General features: G+C 36.9%; 1 protein-coding gene across 1 annotated transcript in view; it reads right to left on the reverse strand.

Annotated features, from left to right (window-relative positions):
- Brinp1 (BMP/retinoic acid inducible neural specific 1) overlaps window positions 1-16495 on the reverse strand; it is a 140725-nt gene that overhangs the window by 38846 nt on the left and 85384 nt on the right. The gene's annotated exons all lie outside the window — the stretch shown is intronic.

Consider the following 16495-nt stretch of genomic DNA (forward strand, 5'->3'; position numbering starts at 1 on the left):
TCCCTGTGCACTGGAATAAAAATATTCCAGACTATTCTTAGGTAGAGATGGCAACAGCCAGTGGGACCTTCAGTTGCATCACTTATAATTCATTGTCTTAGGCCATGACCTTGGCTCTCTTCGAAATGCAGACATTGCTCTGTTATATTAGTATTGAGCCTGGAGATGCTTTAAGGTATATATATTTTCTTTCTATTTGGGGAGAAAACCTTTGTTGAATGCATAAATCATTATTTATCTTTCTTATATCCTTCATTTGTTTTCTTTTCCTTTCTTGAAATATTTATGGACTCTATTTATGAACATGTCCTGAGCTAAAGATTTTTTTATTTCACTTTAAGGAAAAATAGGGTCTCTCTAGGCAGCCATGGATGTCCTGAAGCTTGCAATGAATATCACATGGGCCTCAAACTCAAACTCGAAAATCTGAATGCCTCTGCTTCCCAGTTGTTGAGTTTAATGGCATGAGGCAACATGTCCAGTGAGATATTTTATAAAACATATTTGCAATATTATCAGCAGAGATATAGGTGGGCACATGTCTTCCTAAAATTGTTTATAGGTCTAAAGCAGAAAAAGACACAGGATAAAGTCAGGCAGCAATGATTCTGGAACTATGTACCTCAGTTTGTAAGGTCAGATTTCCACAGGAGAAAGAATTTTGGCTTGTTGGAAGGTACATAAGACATAAGCAGAGTTAAATGAATAACAGAATGGGCAACGATAGGATAAGTGTATCTGGGAATTCCAATTGCATGAAACAAACTCCAATTGATAACGATATGGTGTAGTAGAAAAACTGAGAGAGCTACAGAGGCCAGAAGGCAGGAAGGAATTTATTACACACTACAGTTCATGTGTTTACTATGTTAATCATTGAATACACATTAGTAGTTTTTCAAGAGCCAGAGTGATATAATTAAATAGAAATGTTAAATAAGGGCATAAACTATCAAATTAAAATATTTGTGAAAAAGAGCATCAGAAATACTAATTTTCTCCTCTTTGCTCTAAAAATGAAGTCACAAAGGAACACTAAGACAAAGAGGCAAACACACTGGTATAGGATGAGAACTCTTGACTACATCTTTTGGTCACCTCTTATATTTGAATAATCAGACTCTTAATCTTTAGAGTGAAAGACTGAGTGGGGTTTATCTGGGTCGAAGCTTCAAGCTGGTACCGAGAAGCATGAGACAAATGCGTGCTTGAGCCTTCAGTAGCCAGACAGAAAGGCAAATTTAGACAAGAATGTCATGTCCAGAACAGTCTTTGCTTTGTGGAGGCTACTAATTAGTTTTAGAATTCAGCATACAAAAGAGGCAGGGTTTTACCTCTCCCTTTATAAAAAGGGAGTTGTATTGTTATTTAGATTTTTGTTTCCCACTTGGACTTCTGGAGTACTCTTCAATCTGGCTCACTCTAGATTTGCTGGACACATGGGTCCTTTTAGATTATAGACTGGTTTTTCTTTTTTCAGATTACATATAATGTATATGGCTATTATGGTTGTATATACAATGGCATTCTATTCTGGTTCTATTTGGTTCTCATATGGAATTGTCTACTACACAGTAGAATTTGCTGACTGAGCCACAAGAAACAGACCTGAGTGAGTCTCAGCCTGTCTATGTCAGGAAGCCTCAGCCCACGTGAAGAGTTAGCCATTGCTACCACTGAGTTCCATACCAAAACCCTTCCGAGAAACTTAATCATCTTCTCTCTAAAACTCCACTTTCTTTTATGTTCAGATGGAGAAACTTAAAGTAGCTACATTATATCTAGAGGAAGAGAGCAAAGATATCTATAATTTGTGTAAAGCAGTTGCTGGCACACACACACACACAAACACACACACACACACAAACTCTGAATTATCAATTCTTGTTTTTAAGATGCTTACTTAATTTACTTATTTTGTGTGTATATGTAGCAGAGTTGTGCCACAACATAAGTGGGAAGCTGGAGAACAACTTGCAGTAGTTGATTTGCTCTTCCTATCATATAGGTCACAGGGATTGAGGTCTGATATCAAGCACCTTTACCCACTGAACCAGTTCCTATTTTTCATGTGAAGAAACTTCTGGTGAGGTAGTGATGTTGATGTTTTCCTTCCTCTGATGAAATGCCTAAACCTTCAATACACACTTCAGCATGAAGACTCCAAAAGGAATTGTTAACCATCTGCAGAGCTCATCTGAGGAGATGGATGTAGGCTCTCGAACTGCTGAAGCAGAGGAGTGTTTATTTAGTATGGCGTACCTGTCCTTACTCAGAAGGCATCCTAAGAAGGCTGTAATCCTGGACAGCGAACTGCCATGACACTGGATATGCTCTTTACCACTGAGCAAGGTGTTCCCATGAGAACAAGTGATCAGTCACCATGGTTCAGTACATGGATTTTGTGAGACAGATACCAAAGGCCAGGAAACACAAACCAACCATAAAGTACTTTCCAAAGCAAGCTTGCAGTTCATTATAGGCTGCATTATTGAGTTGCTTCATTTATGTTGCCATTTTCTCCTCTAAAGCAAAAATTATTTTTAGCCAATCCCTATAGGCAACTGTGTCTATGGAGTGGGGTTATGTTTCTTTTGCTTAAAGGAACTCTATGGACTATATTCTCAGTCCCACTTTTTCAGACAACTCATCACTTTTTTTCTCCCTTTTGTAGAAGATAGGATATTCTATTCTTGGTCCTAGCCCAAAAGGAATTCTGGGAGAGCATTTTTAGAAAATTGCATCAAATCATTTCTCCGTTTGGCAAGGATACAAAAGGCAGTATTACCTACCCCATTTAACGCAACTGAAAACAGATAAAATTTAGGGTTGGGGGTTTTCTCTGAGCAGCTGAAACAGAACACTGGCTGCTCTTTAAAATGGAAACTCAGAACATGCCGAGCTGTCTCAGAGGCAGAATCCCCTGGGCAAATTTCAAAAGAGAATAATGAAGACATAGCAATTAAAAAGCACTTTTCTGCAAAATGTCATTACTGTTTAAAGTTACACAACCATTTCTACGGCAGCGGAGGTTCACACAGCAGTCACAGCTAGAGTTGTCTCCCAGTGACCTGTGTCCAACAAAGAGAGCCATTGCTGACCCCCTAGATCGGTGCCCAAGTCCTGCTAGCTTCAATGGGAGTCATAAATAATTTGGAGGGGGATTTGGCCAGTAGAAGCACTTTTTGAAAGATATACAGCTGCCGGCTGGGGTGGAATATTCTATCTCCTTGGTTCCCAAAACATCCCCTCTCCAACCTGCACACACACACACACACACACACACACAAAGAGAGGAGGTGGTAGGAAAGAGGGAGAAAAAATACAGAGGGAAAAGGAAGAAGAAAGGAAAACTGAGAAAATGAGAGAAACAGCCACATTTTACTGCCAAGCATATAAATTTTGCCTCACAGCTCAGAAAGGCAATGGTTGAGTGTTACATTTGAATACCAACTTGCCCACGCTGAACATATGGAATATTTTCCCTTCAACCTCATTAATTTTTTTTCAAGTCTGGCTGTGCTTTGAAGGGCAATGTTGTGATGTGCCGTCAAGAATGTGAAGAATGCATGAGCAGGCAGAAATACCCAAGAAGACTTCCTGCTTTTCCTGATTCTTGCTTCCTCCTTCTCAGGTGCACCCGCCCAGCTCCAAGCTTATCATCCATCATCTATTTCATGATGTGTTTTGTAAGTTGCAGGGATTCTTTGATAAAAGTTCTTAATTCCATTGCTGCATCTTGCCACACTATTACATCTTTGCCACTTCTTCATCTCCTCAAATTCCACATCATAATATAGATATACATTCCCCTTGGCAGGATTGGAAACTTTCCAGTCTATCACTCTTATTATACTTATAGTCTCTTCTCTTATCTTATCTAATGTCTAAAATAGTTCTTCCTCCTGTGTGTGTCAGCCTATCCCCAATATCCTGAAATATAGACCTTCTCACACTATTGGAGTTCAAATGATTTTGTTGTTTGCCTTACTAGGATCAAGTGTTGACTTAAATTATTTTACTAATCTGTTCAATTTCCACCTCCCATCTTAAAATGCAGATTATAGAAGAAAGAAGTCTATATATTTCTAACAGATCTCCAATCTAAGCCAAGACCATTTCAGGTTGCTGTTACTCATCAATTCTCTTCTTAATCCTACCAAAATCTTGCTTGGTCTATTAGTCTTTGGGGGTTCTCAAATGAAAAATGAAATGATCTGCTTAAAGCCCCACAATTAAAATAACAGAATCATGATTCAAATCTTAGTATTTGGACCTTTTGAAATATTTCACAGTTCTTCTGCCTCAGTAGTCAAAATGGGCTGATGACAATGTAAACTGGTAATCTACCATAGATCCAATGAATGGCAACTGGGCAGTGTGTTAGCCTTTCTGAAATATAGTTGTGGTTTTTCGGTATTAACTAGGTAGGTAGGGAGGGAGGGGGGGGGAGGAAGGGAGGGAGGAAGGGAGGGATGGAGGGAGAAAGGAAAACCAAAAACCCAGCAAGCCTGAACAGTGCAGAATGCACACTGTGTGTTAGGATCCAATCTTATGATCTAAAAGCTCATGTCTCCCTCCCCGCCTCAAATTCATTTGCTGAATTCCCAAATTCTAACTGGGTATATCTTAGGAAATTGGATTTCTTGGAAGCTTAGAATTCAAGAACACAATCACATTCTCTCTCTTACTGTGTACATAAAGAAAGGCCACATGCACATTCCATAACAAGGTAGCTACCTGAAAATCAGAAATCCAGTGCTCACTAGATCTCATGGTAACTTGATGGGACCTCATCGTGCTGAGAATGTGACAAACAGATCTCTTCTCAATGATTAGCTAGCCTCCAGTGTCTTGTAGATCAAACTTTATAAGGCACTGACATAATTAGGTATGCAGTAAGTTTGAGCCTTTCCTCATTTATCAAAATTCAAAATATGAACCTTTACCAGAGCCAAACTAGAGTCGTCCTTGGAATACCTTTAACGGTGTAAAGACAGGCATGGGATTAAGGAATCACAGGAAAAATAGTCTAGAATGTGAAAACAGAATGTTCTCAGACTCCAGGCACACAAATTTCAGTTGAGATTCTAGCTATTTTTTAATCTTACCTTCTGATTACAGTCATTTCCCTTTTTAGCTTACTTCCTCAAAAGTCCTTAGAGGAGAAAACATTCTTGTGTCTTAGACACAAACTGAAGTTATGAATGGTATAAATGAGAGAGTTGAGCTTTTTGAAGGTAAAACAATTCTTGAAGCAATAGGGCTGAAGCTCCTTGTCCTTACATATCAGGTTTTTGAGATACAAAACATAAAGGGGGATCCCAGTGTTGTAGAGTTTCAATGGTTAATCAATGGCTAAGGACTATCTAATGAACACAAGAATGTACAGAGAATCTGTGTCAGATCCCCTAAGAACAGCAAGGACCCAGTTGGTATTTTATTAATTAGGAACTGATTCAGCTGACCTGGCTTGGGACACAGGTTAGGGACATCTAATGTCTCAAGGAAAAAAAGAAAGAAAGAAAGAAAGAAAGAAAGAAAGAAAGAAAGAAAGAAAGAAAGAAAGAAAGAAAGAAAGAAAGAAAGAAAGAAAGGAAGGAAGGAAGGAAGGAAGGAAGGAAGGAAGGAAGGAAGGAAGGAAGGAAGGAAAAGACAAGACTAAGCAGACTCTGAAATATCACTAAAAATATAACAAATATAGCCCAATTGTTATTTCTGATTCTAGACTTGCTTCTGTGAGTTCATTACAGGAACACTTAGCCTTATCCTCTTATTAACAAAGGTGGTGTATGTGGAATTAATGGGTAAAAGAAAAGAGAATTTTTAACACATTTGATATGTGCTTCCTTCTTTCTAAGAACACAGGTCATTTGCAGATTTTAACCTAAAGCACAAAATTCAATAACAGTGAATTTGGAACTTTGATCAATGATTAAAATTTACAGCAATATTATGCTTGAGAATATTTAACTGATGGTAACAAATAGTGAACATTGTATTGGTTTATTGTGAAGGTGTGATTTTACAGTGAGATTAGATATGCCAGTTGTGGAACTAGATGAAAGTGGGGTAAGGATTGGTTCTTAACAATGTCTATATTTTAAAATTTTATTTGTATGTATGTGTGATTGGATGGATGCACGCATGCTCACTGCATGCATACAGGAGCCCGTAGAGGTCAGAAAAGCTACATACAGTTGGGAAAGTGCATGTGGTTGCTGTTAGTCAAATATGGGGTCTCTGCAAGAGCAGTAAGCATCCTTAAGCCCTGAGCCATTTCTGAAGTCCATAGAAATTGTTTTTAAGTGTGAGCATAATCTGAATTGACAAAGAAGGCTAGCTGTATATGCCACCACACAGGGCAGATGGATCAAATTCATGTCAGTGTGTACATGTGTGGGATGATTTGAAGTCTTATTTAAGGCACCATTATGGGCTGGGATGGCTCACATTTCCTTTATTTTGTTCTATATCCTAATTATCTGAGCCAGTCTACTTTTGAGTGGCATTTCTCTTTTCTGACCAATATCATTTGCTATTAAGTTCACAATCTCTTGCAGTGCCAAGAGGAAGAGGGAAAATACAGGTTCTATTTTAGTTGCATGTAAATATTTTTCTGTTCTGTCCTTGTATCTAATGTGGCCCTCAATAGGTCTCACTGAGCCCTATAGGAATCCCAGATGTTGTCTTCTACCCACTAAGTTCTGCCTGTCAAATCCTGTCCATTTTTGATGCGTACAAGGTGGGACAAACAACAAGGACAGCACCTTTTGCAAAACATAAGCCTGAACCCCTTCTCTGTGCAAGCCTGGGGATTTCATATTGGCAGATAAAGGACATTATGGCTTACACAGCCATGCTGAACTCCAGTGTAATGAAGGCATGCAGGTCAATTACCCATCTGTTTGTGTTTCTATTGCTGTGAATTACAGTATCCATTGCTGACAGCTCATTGGAGTGGAATGAAAATAAGACAATAATTCACCAAGTGAAACTGTGCAGAAAGGGCGAAAAGGCTATGATCTCATTCAGAAGTTCAGCCCTGTCTCTGTGATGGGTCATTTACACTCTCAGAAATGAAGAAAGGCAGTTACCTGGGGAAGAAAGGGTGGGTTATGCCTCCTTCAGTGTAAGAATTAGGACATGGAACACTTTGGTAAGAGTAATATTTTATGTTAGTTATAACCATCAACTAGGCTGCAGGATCGTGGAAATATAGACTTTGAATACTTAGATGAAAAATAAAGGTGGAATATAGCGCAATTTATAATGGAATTATTTACTGTCAGGTTTCTGGAAGAATGAATCAAATATCCTTGATAGATTAAAAACAAAACAAAAACAAAATTAAAAAACCAAAAAAACTTATTTAAGCCTTTGAAATATAGAAATAGTGTTTAATGATTACGTGGTAGGAATTATTAATCTAATGACAAGATACAAATGCCATGTGGTAGACTAAGTTATCAAACGACATGTAGTAGGCTGCGTTACCTTTGACTCATACTGTACCCTTCCTTATAAAGCCCTCTCTTAATATTCTAACATATTCCAACCTCTCAACTGAGATGTATTCATATGGAATGTATTTTTCAAGTTCATAATGATATGTTAATACCACAATAACACAATATCAACCAACATGTGAATTGATTACAATTCCACAAGTTCAACACGATTCCACACAGAAGAATCTGAGAAAGAATCCAGTTGAGCTCTGCTCTCTGTGTATCTCTCATAAAGTAAGAACATTCACCTTTTCAAATCATTGAGATTAAGGGGTTGTTACTGGATAAGTTTACCCATACTGACACATATAGGAGTTAGCATAACATGGTCAGGCCAAAACACAGTGTATTTCTATGAACAAGTTCTACTGTAAGGGAGTACATATTGAAGAACTGAACTACTGCAATGCAGGCCAGGTACCAAAGCCTAAACAAGTAACCATCTTGATCTCTTAAAAAAACAAGTTTATAACCTTCTGTTTGAGATGACCGCTAAGATTTATTCCAACCTAATAGTTTTATTTGCATTCCTTCCTTCATTATACATACTGTATTTTAGATGATACCCCAGGCAGAACTCTAGTACCTGAAAGCAAAGGGAAGAAACACTGTCTATGTTTTGAGGGGAATTAATCTTCACTGTGGAAGATACTCAATGAAGAATAAATAAAAATAAAAAAAATTTATGTGACAAAATAGATTTGGAGAAGCGACAATTCTAAATGAGCATTTCAACATTGTAAAAATAGTAATCTAAACAGAATCACCAGTGATCAAAGACCAACATATCATTGATCCAATTTTATATAATTTCAACATGAACATACTCTTGAAACAGTAAAGAGATGTTTACTCTGTTTAGAGGCTTGTTTATAGAATTCATGAACAAAACAAATGCAATACCCCAAAGGGTAAGGATGTTTGATATTTTCATTAATGTATGTCTCCAAGATCTTCCCTTACTCACTACTTTTACATTGCTACCTCTCCTTTGAACACATAGAATTATTTTCTCTTCATATTTTACCTCAAAATTATATTCATTAAATGATTAGAAAAACTCAGAGGCTTCAGTTTCCTGATCATCACCTTGCTCATCAAAGCTTCCTTTGTATGGCTGACATAAAAATGACATGATGTATTTTACATCTTAGCTGTACATGGCTGTATATTTTGGCCTAAATTCATAGGATAACTACAGTTAAGACTCAACTTATTGCTGTATGTAAATTGTTATATGTAAATTATATGTAAATCATACATTATTGATTCTAAAAATGAGGTCAAATAACATTTTATAAAAGTGCAAAATATGTATCATTAAAAGATATGATTTGTGTTCAATTGATGCCATTTTTCTGCCCTTGCCAGGTTTCTTCTTGTTTTCCATCTAGGTTATAGGCAGCCTCAGAAGGCCTTCTGCAAAAAACCAAAAATAACTTGTACTTATCCAAAATTCTAAAAGAAACACTTACTACATTATATTATGTGTGCCTATGCTCATGTTTTTATTCTGACAGATCTCTGAACATGAGAGGCATTCATCTTGAGTATTTCTCTGTCATCTAGCACATTACTGGGTACCAGGAAAATGTGTTTGAATGAAGTTGCATTTAGAAAGGATAGGTTTCACAGAAGACCTTAGTTCTCTGTTCTACGGTAAGTTTGACCAGCTTCCACACTTCCGAGTAGATGTATATCTTCATCCTCAGTATTATAACTTGAGACCTGAATATAATTTAACCGCATCTCAGTAATTATAAATGCAAGTACTCAGAAAGGGCTAGATTTAAAAAACAATATGCAGGCTGAAAACCTCCTCAGAGAACAATGGCACTAAAGAACACTCATTTCAACCCATATTTTATCTTAGATACATTTCCAAAAAAATTATGATTTTTGAGGATAATTGCGCTTTTTATTTCTTTCCATTCTTTCCAACTTAACAAATGCAGTGCTAGACGATAAATGATAAGGGAAAATGCAAAACCTCGTCCTGCACCTACAATGTCCTTTCATTCACTACTGTATGAAGCCAAGTGCTGTATGAGATGCCAAAAGTGAGACATAAATAAGACAGTGTCTAACTCCAGAGGCTAGTATTAGATGGTAGAATTATAATGTATATGACAAGAACACACACACCCACACCCACACACACACACACATGCACACACACACACACACACACACATTTTAATAAAGGAAGAGACCCTACTATTGAAATAAGCTTGGAAAGCTTATCTAGGACAGAACTGAACCAGCATTTCATGTGTACCCCAGGATTGGCTAATGTGTATGATCTTGGCTAACAGATCCTTACCTGTGCTCAAGCTAAAATACTACCACAAGTTTTGAGTAATTAATTCGTTTGTTGAAAGGGACGGCTCACATTACCAGAATTAAGGCTCTGAGATACTCTACAGAAAATAAATATGGTTTACCCTTCTTGATCTGATGTCCTAATATCAATGAGCTATTAAATTACTGTGTGGTGACAAATAAGTTCAAATTTCTAGTAGCCGATGGCCATCAGCACCTATCCCTTATTCATGCTTCATGTTGACTAAACAGAATCGTTCTTTTATTCTGTAGGCACACACAGTCTGTCTCAGGAATATGATATGCACATCATAAAGGAAAAGGAGGAAGAGAGAAGTATCTTTGTGCTTGTGGCATGTACCATATTTTTGTTGTCTAGTGTTCAGAGCAAATCATTCAGATAAGACCCATATTCTATGGACAGTAATATACCCCACCCATGGTACAGTACTTCCTAGAATACAATAACCTGAGGAATACAGATTTACCTCAAAACAAAAGGAAAAAACACAGAAATCTTGTAATCTGTTAAAAAATATATTTGGTTTTGTAACAAATATTTAATTTCTTAATTACCATGTGATCCAGCAATTTCATTTCAACATATGTATCAATAGCACCATAGACATGCACTCAAACAAAAAATTCTTCTGACTATTCAGAGTAGCTCTGGCCAGTAGACAAAAGGGGAAGGGACATTGATGAATAAATTGATTAATAAGCATGATATGTTGCATATTCTTGTCATTGGATACAAGTGTAGCCATGAAAAAGAAATGTTAATATTTCCCATAACATGGATGAGTTATAAGCATATAGAGTGGCAGAAGATTAACAAGAAGTCATACACTCTGCACGTCTAGTTGTTTGGAATATCCAAAATATGTAAATCAAAGACAAAAGGAAATTCTCAAGGTTAAAAAGAGAGGAAGATGAAGAATGACTGATTAATAGGTATACAATTTGTGTCCAAAATTGAATAATTGAATAATGAAAGCATTATGGTATCTGCTATAGTAATTTAAGAGCATTGTGAGCATATTTAATGCTACTAAGTTGTGTGTTTAAAAAATATCCATGATGTTAATGTTTATGTTGTTTTTATTTTGCCACACACAAAGAATGTATACAATTCAAAGAATACTAACTCTGCATTTCCAACTAATTTAAATTATTAATAGTTATTGAACATCTATGTTGTACTGTATGTTAAATGTTTTGGAACTCAGAAGTGAGCAATAAACAGCTAAATTTGAGCTTGAAAGCTGATCCATTATGAAGACTAAATACTCGTCCAGGCCCACATCTAGCAGTTTACAAACATCTGTAGCTCAAGAGATCCAATGTCTTCTGGGCAATGTCTTGTTCTGAGCATCTAAACATGCTTAGTTCTCTCTCTCTCTCTCTCTCTCTCTCTCTCTCTCTCTCTCTCTCTCTCTCTCTCTCTCTCTCCCTCCCTCCCTCCCTCCATCCCTCCCTTGCTCCGTCTCCCTCTACTCTCACTCCCCTAGACCTCCCCTCACTCTCTTTCACACACACACACACACACACACACACATGTTTAAAATAGCCTTTAAAAAATAGAAGTCTTGGAGATACACATGAATATCAACCCTGCTTAATTCTGCATATAAAAGAAGATGTGTTCTAATGTATTGTATGTACATCAAAAATTATGTGGGCTGTGCTGGAGACTCTTACTTTTAATGTAAGTTGTTAGATGAAATAAGCATTGACTTAATCATTTTTAAGAACAAATGAGGTATCAAGAAAGATTCAAAAACTCCAAAAAAAGATGAAGACATTATATCACCAAGAACAAGAAGTTAAGAACAAGAAGTGATCAGAAAAATGAAACTATGCAGCAAAGATGTTTAAGAAGAAAAAATAAACTTGGTTTAATAATAAATTCCAGTGTGTCTTTCACCTCCAGTGTAAAGGTGAACTGTAAATAATACTTCCCGTGTTTAAGGAAGGAAGCTTTGAGCTTTTCTGGTTATTTTCTCTTCAAACTCCAATGGAGATCACGAAGATCACTGGAGATCTCTGAGCAATAACAGTTTAAATCTTTGGAGGTAAGCAGGCAGAAATGTGGCTCTCTGTCCTACCCAAAAAGCTCTGCAAAATTAAAAAATGAAACAAAAGAAAAAACAAAACAAACAAAAATTCCAAAAAAACACCACCACCACCACCACAACAACAACAACAAAATAAACAAGTTCTTCATCCCTATGCAGCACGTAAGGAAATCATCTATGCTGAGTTATTCAGAATTTGTTCACCCTGATGCTTGATTTCTGCCCCATCACTGACATTGACAAGCATTCTCCTTGGACTTGGTTGTTAAGGTAATCAAATTACCACTTAGATACTCTATCTAAAAGGATTTTTATGATACATCTGTAACCACAAGTATATTTGAATTAAACTATCCCATGTGAGCACAGCAAACATATGTAATACCCTGACATACTAACTGCCTGCATCATTCTTTTTCCAGCAAGTGTGCACTGGCTCAGAATTTCCATCTGTCTTCTGACCAAGGAGTCTGATTTCCATACAGACTTCAGTAGCACATTCTGCAGTCACACCGCTGGAACATCCTGACACTCATTCACTACCTATTCTGAGAGCAGTGTTCTTTTCTTCCTAAAGACTATTTTGAAAATCACTAAGGACATCAGTTACAATGCACACAAAAGTTGACCAGTCCTTTAATAACAAATATGGACTCTACTCAAAATGTAGATCAAATATCGATCTACTCAAACTATAACGTTAAGTATTTGTAATAGAGGGGAAAACATAACAAGTAATTGCTTTTAAAAGCAGCATCAATCTTTATTTCTACATCCCAGGTTGGAGACAAATGCTGTGATATTCCAGATGACAGACTACTTTGAGTAGCCTAAGCCCAACTACCTGTCCTGCCAACTGCAAGCTACAGATGTTCTGTGGGGTTCTGCTTTCAAATAAAAATATGGATTTGTGTTGAAACTAATATGAGGTATTGACTCAAAGAAATTATCTCAATACCTGATATATAATATTTATCCAAAATGACAGCCATGATTATTACTGTATCACCTCCTTTTATTGGTAATACATATTTCCTAATTAATTGTAGAAAAATGCTGTGAGACATGTTTCTCATTCCCATTTTCGTAGATAAAAATATATAAGGGGATGAATTTTTAAATTATGAACATCAACTATTGTCTACTAAGCATCTCCATTTTATTATCATTTTGCCTGATATCTTCAATCCACATCTTTACAATAACCCTCCTTCTTCTGACTAGTGAGAAAATAGGGTGTTTCTTGTTGTATAATGGAAAATCAACATTTGTATATAGGCAGTTTGGAGGTAGCCAGCATTCCCATTTGTCACAAAAGCTCTGCTATTGAACAAGCCACCCCAGAAGGCAGAAAACTGGATACTGACTAATGCCTCTCAGGCTAGTGAGGATCCGACAAGAGCAATCCTGACCAAGAATTCCTTGTGAGCAGATGCAGGGACCAAGAACTTACTATACTCCTCTGAGCTCACAGGAGCATGCAGAGGAATTAATTTGGGAAAAATGGGGCTTTATGGAAAAAAAAAGACTCATGTTCTACCATCTCCTCCTCCTCCTCCTCTTCCTGTTCCCCCTCCTCCTCCTCTTCAATCCTAGCATTTGGATAAGAACATTTCCCTTGATGCTCTGCTAGAGTGCTCTGATTATTCAGTCTACCACAAGAAGAATATAGTCAATATAGAGCCCTACAGATTAGGAACCTATGGTACTTTAAGGAAAAATGCCACTCATATGTTCATATGTTTAAAGAGCTGGTCCCCAATTGAAGAACTGTATAGAAGAATTAATGGACTTACTGAAGGTTTTTCATTGGGAGTGGGCTTTACGGTTTCAACAAAGTCATGCCATTTTCAGTGTTTTTGTTTTGCCCCGTACATTTAAATCAAGACATGACCACTCAGCTCTTTCAGCCACAATGACATCGTGGATTCTAACCTTCAGAAAATGGAAGAACTGCTAGACTTTCAAAACTTTCTATTATAAGCTATTTTAGTCATAGTGCATTAGAATTGACACAGTAGAAAAAATAAATGAGACAGAAGTTGATATCTGGGAGTGGGGCTATTGTGACACTTACTACCATGCCATTCTTTGAAGGAATGTGGGAAACTTTGAGACTTCAGACAGGCACATCAATTGAATGATGTAAACATAGCTTAATAGGCCATCCTACCAGGAGCTTGGAAGACAGTAAAGTTGAGAGCTATATAGAGTGGAGGCACAGTTCAAGAGGTTTTAGATGCACCGTATTAGCAGCTGGGATTGAGGCCATTCTTGTGATATTTTGGCAAATATGGCAGTTTTCTACCCTTTACCTAAAAATCAGCCTAAAGCTAAGTTGAAAATGATTAGAATAATATTTTTATTTCTTACATTTCTGTGTTTTTAATTTCCTCATTTCTAAAGTAAGAACAATAATACTTAGTGAGTAGTTGGTAGAACAGTTAACTGGTCTAAAACAGAAAAACAATGTCTATAAAAGAACAGTACCACAAAACTAAAGTCAGATTTTAAAATGATGTTCTTATAACTTTGTCTCTATTACTATCAAGATGATTTTGAAAATATTACAACAGCTGTATTTTCTATATTTTGTGCAATATAAATATGTGCCCAGGAAATTTAGATTAACTGATATTTATTCACCATATTTCTAGTGAGTACTTGGTATTATCCAACTGTATAAACCATAGAGGATGCAAGGAAAATAAAGAAAAGGCATGGGTCACACTAGAACATAGTCACAGAAATTACACGAGAAATAGAGGATTAAATGCTGCAGGAACATGTCTGATGCAGCTTACTATGTCAAGGGTATGACAGATGATGAAGTTAATTTTTTTCCCACAATCCAGGTCTTTTCTTGAAACAAGCTTTTGTACAAGGGAAATGGACAAAGTACCACTTATGGAAATGAGATGCTTTCTCTGAAGAGGCAGCAGAATTGAACTTCCTAGTGAGGAAGCAAGGCAAGTTCTCTTTAAGAACGCTGTTTATTTGAAAAATTGCTGTGATTTGAAAATAGGTAAGAACGTCGTATACATGGAAAGGTTTGACTTAGGTTATATATGGGATAATAAAACAATAATAAAGATTATGAAATGGTTACATAAACTTACTATTTATTGTATATACGCATCAAAAATATGAGTAAAATCCAAACAAAAAATATGAACAGATGTACCATGCAAGCATGGACAATGCTGCTTCCAAAATCAGAATTTAAAATGAAAATTCCAGTGCCAAGGGTAACACATATCTGTACAAATTGTTAGCTAGGACATTGTTCTTGTTTAAAGTTGTCCACTGAATGATAAGGAAATATTCCTGTATACCCCTTCCTCCATGAATATACAAACAAAGCATGCTAGCTATGCAAAGTAGTACAGTGCTGAGATCCCATAGGACATCCACAAATAGTCATTGGACTGAAAAGGATTCATTATAATGTGGCAGAAAAAAAAAAGAACAACTATGGATTAATTGGCCTGTTCATTCAATCATTCTTTTATTCATTAATTCTCACAGAGTATGTTTTCTGAGCACTGTTTATAAAGACTTGATAGACTGTCTTAGGATTGAAAAGAGATACTGTCTTTACAGAGAAGCTTTAATGGGGAATCATATTAGTAACAGATTCTTTATCAAAATTTTTTTTCTTTTTTTAAGAAAATAAAATATATTATTTATTTACATTTCAAATGATTTCCCCTTTTCTGGATCCCCCCTCCCTGAAAGTCCCATAATCTCTCTTCCCTCCCCCTGTGCCCCAATCAAACCCTTCCCACTTCCCTGTCCTGGCATTCCACTACACTGCTGCACTGAGTCTTTCCAGGACCAGGGGCCTCTCCTTCCTTCTTCTTGGGCATCATTTGATATATGAATTGTTTCTTGGGTATTCCGAGCTTCTTGGCTAATATCCGCTTATCAGTGAGTGCAAGTGCATACCATGTGTGTTCTTTTGTGAATGGGTCACCTCACTCAGGATGACATTCTTTAGTTCCACCCACTTGCCTAAGAATTTCATGAATTCATGCTTTTTAATAGCTGAGCAGTATTCCATAGTGTAAATACACCACATTTTCTGTATCCATTCCTCCACTGAGGGATATCTGGGTTCATTTCAGCTTCTGGCTATTATAAATAGGGCTGCTATGAACATAGTAGAGCATGTGTCCTTATGCTGAAGAGAAACACCGAAGGGTTTGATAGGAGGAAGCAACAGCATTTGATGCAGCTTTGAGAAGAGCACACTGGCTGCTGCAACAAGGTGGATCATCAAGTGGGATCAGAAGCTAGAAGTGTCGCCTGGCAATCATCATGATGGCCCCGCCTCACACACTGTGTGTGACTTTTATCTTCCTTCAATCCATCTTCCTTTACTAGAAATGGGAGAAGCTAATAATTGCACTTTTTCCTACTGGAATTTAGAATAGCTCATGGCATTGTGTCTGAGATGCCATTCAGTGTAAAGCATATGATTGTTTTATGTATACTATGCAAAGAATACCTTGCCAATTAAACTGACACACCATCAGTTATAAGCAGCAATCCAATTGCAGAAAAAGGAAATCTGAAATCATG

Source organism: Apodemus sylvaticus, chromosome 3 (genome assembly GCF_947179515.1).
Source record: "Apodemus sylvaticus chromosome 3, mApoSyl1.1, whole genome shotgun sequence".
NCBI classification, from domain to species: Eukaryota; Metazoa; Chordata; class Mammalia; order Rodentia; family Muridae; genus Apodemus; species Apodemus sylvaticus.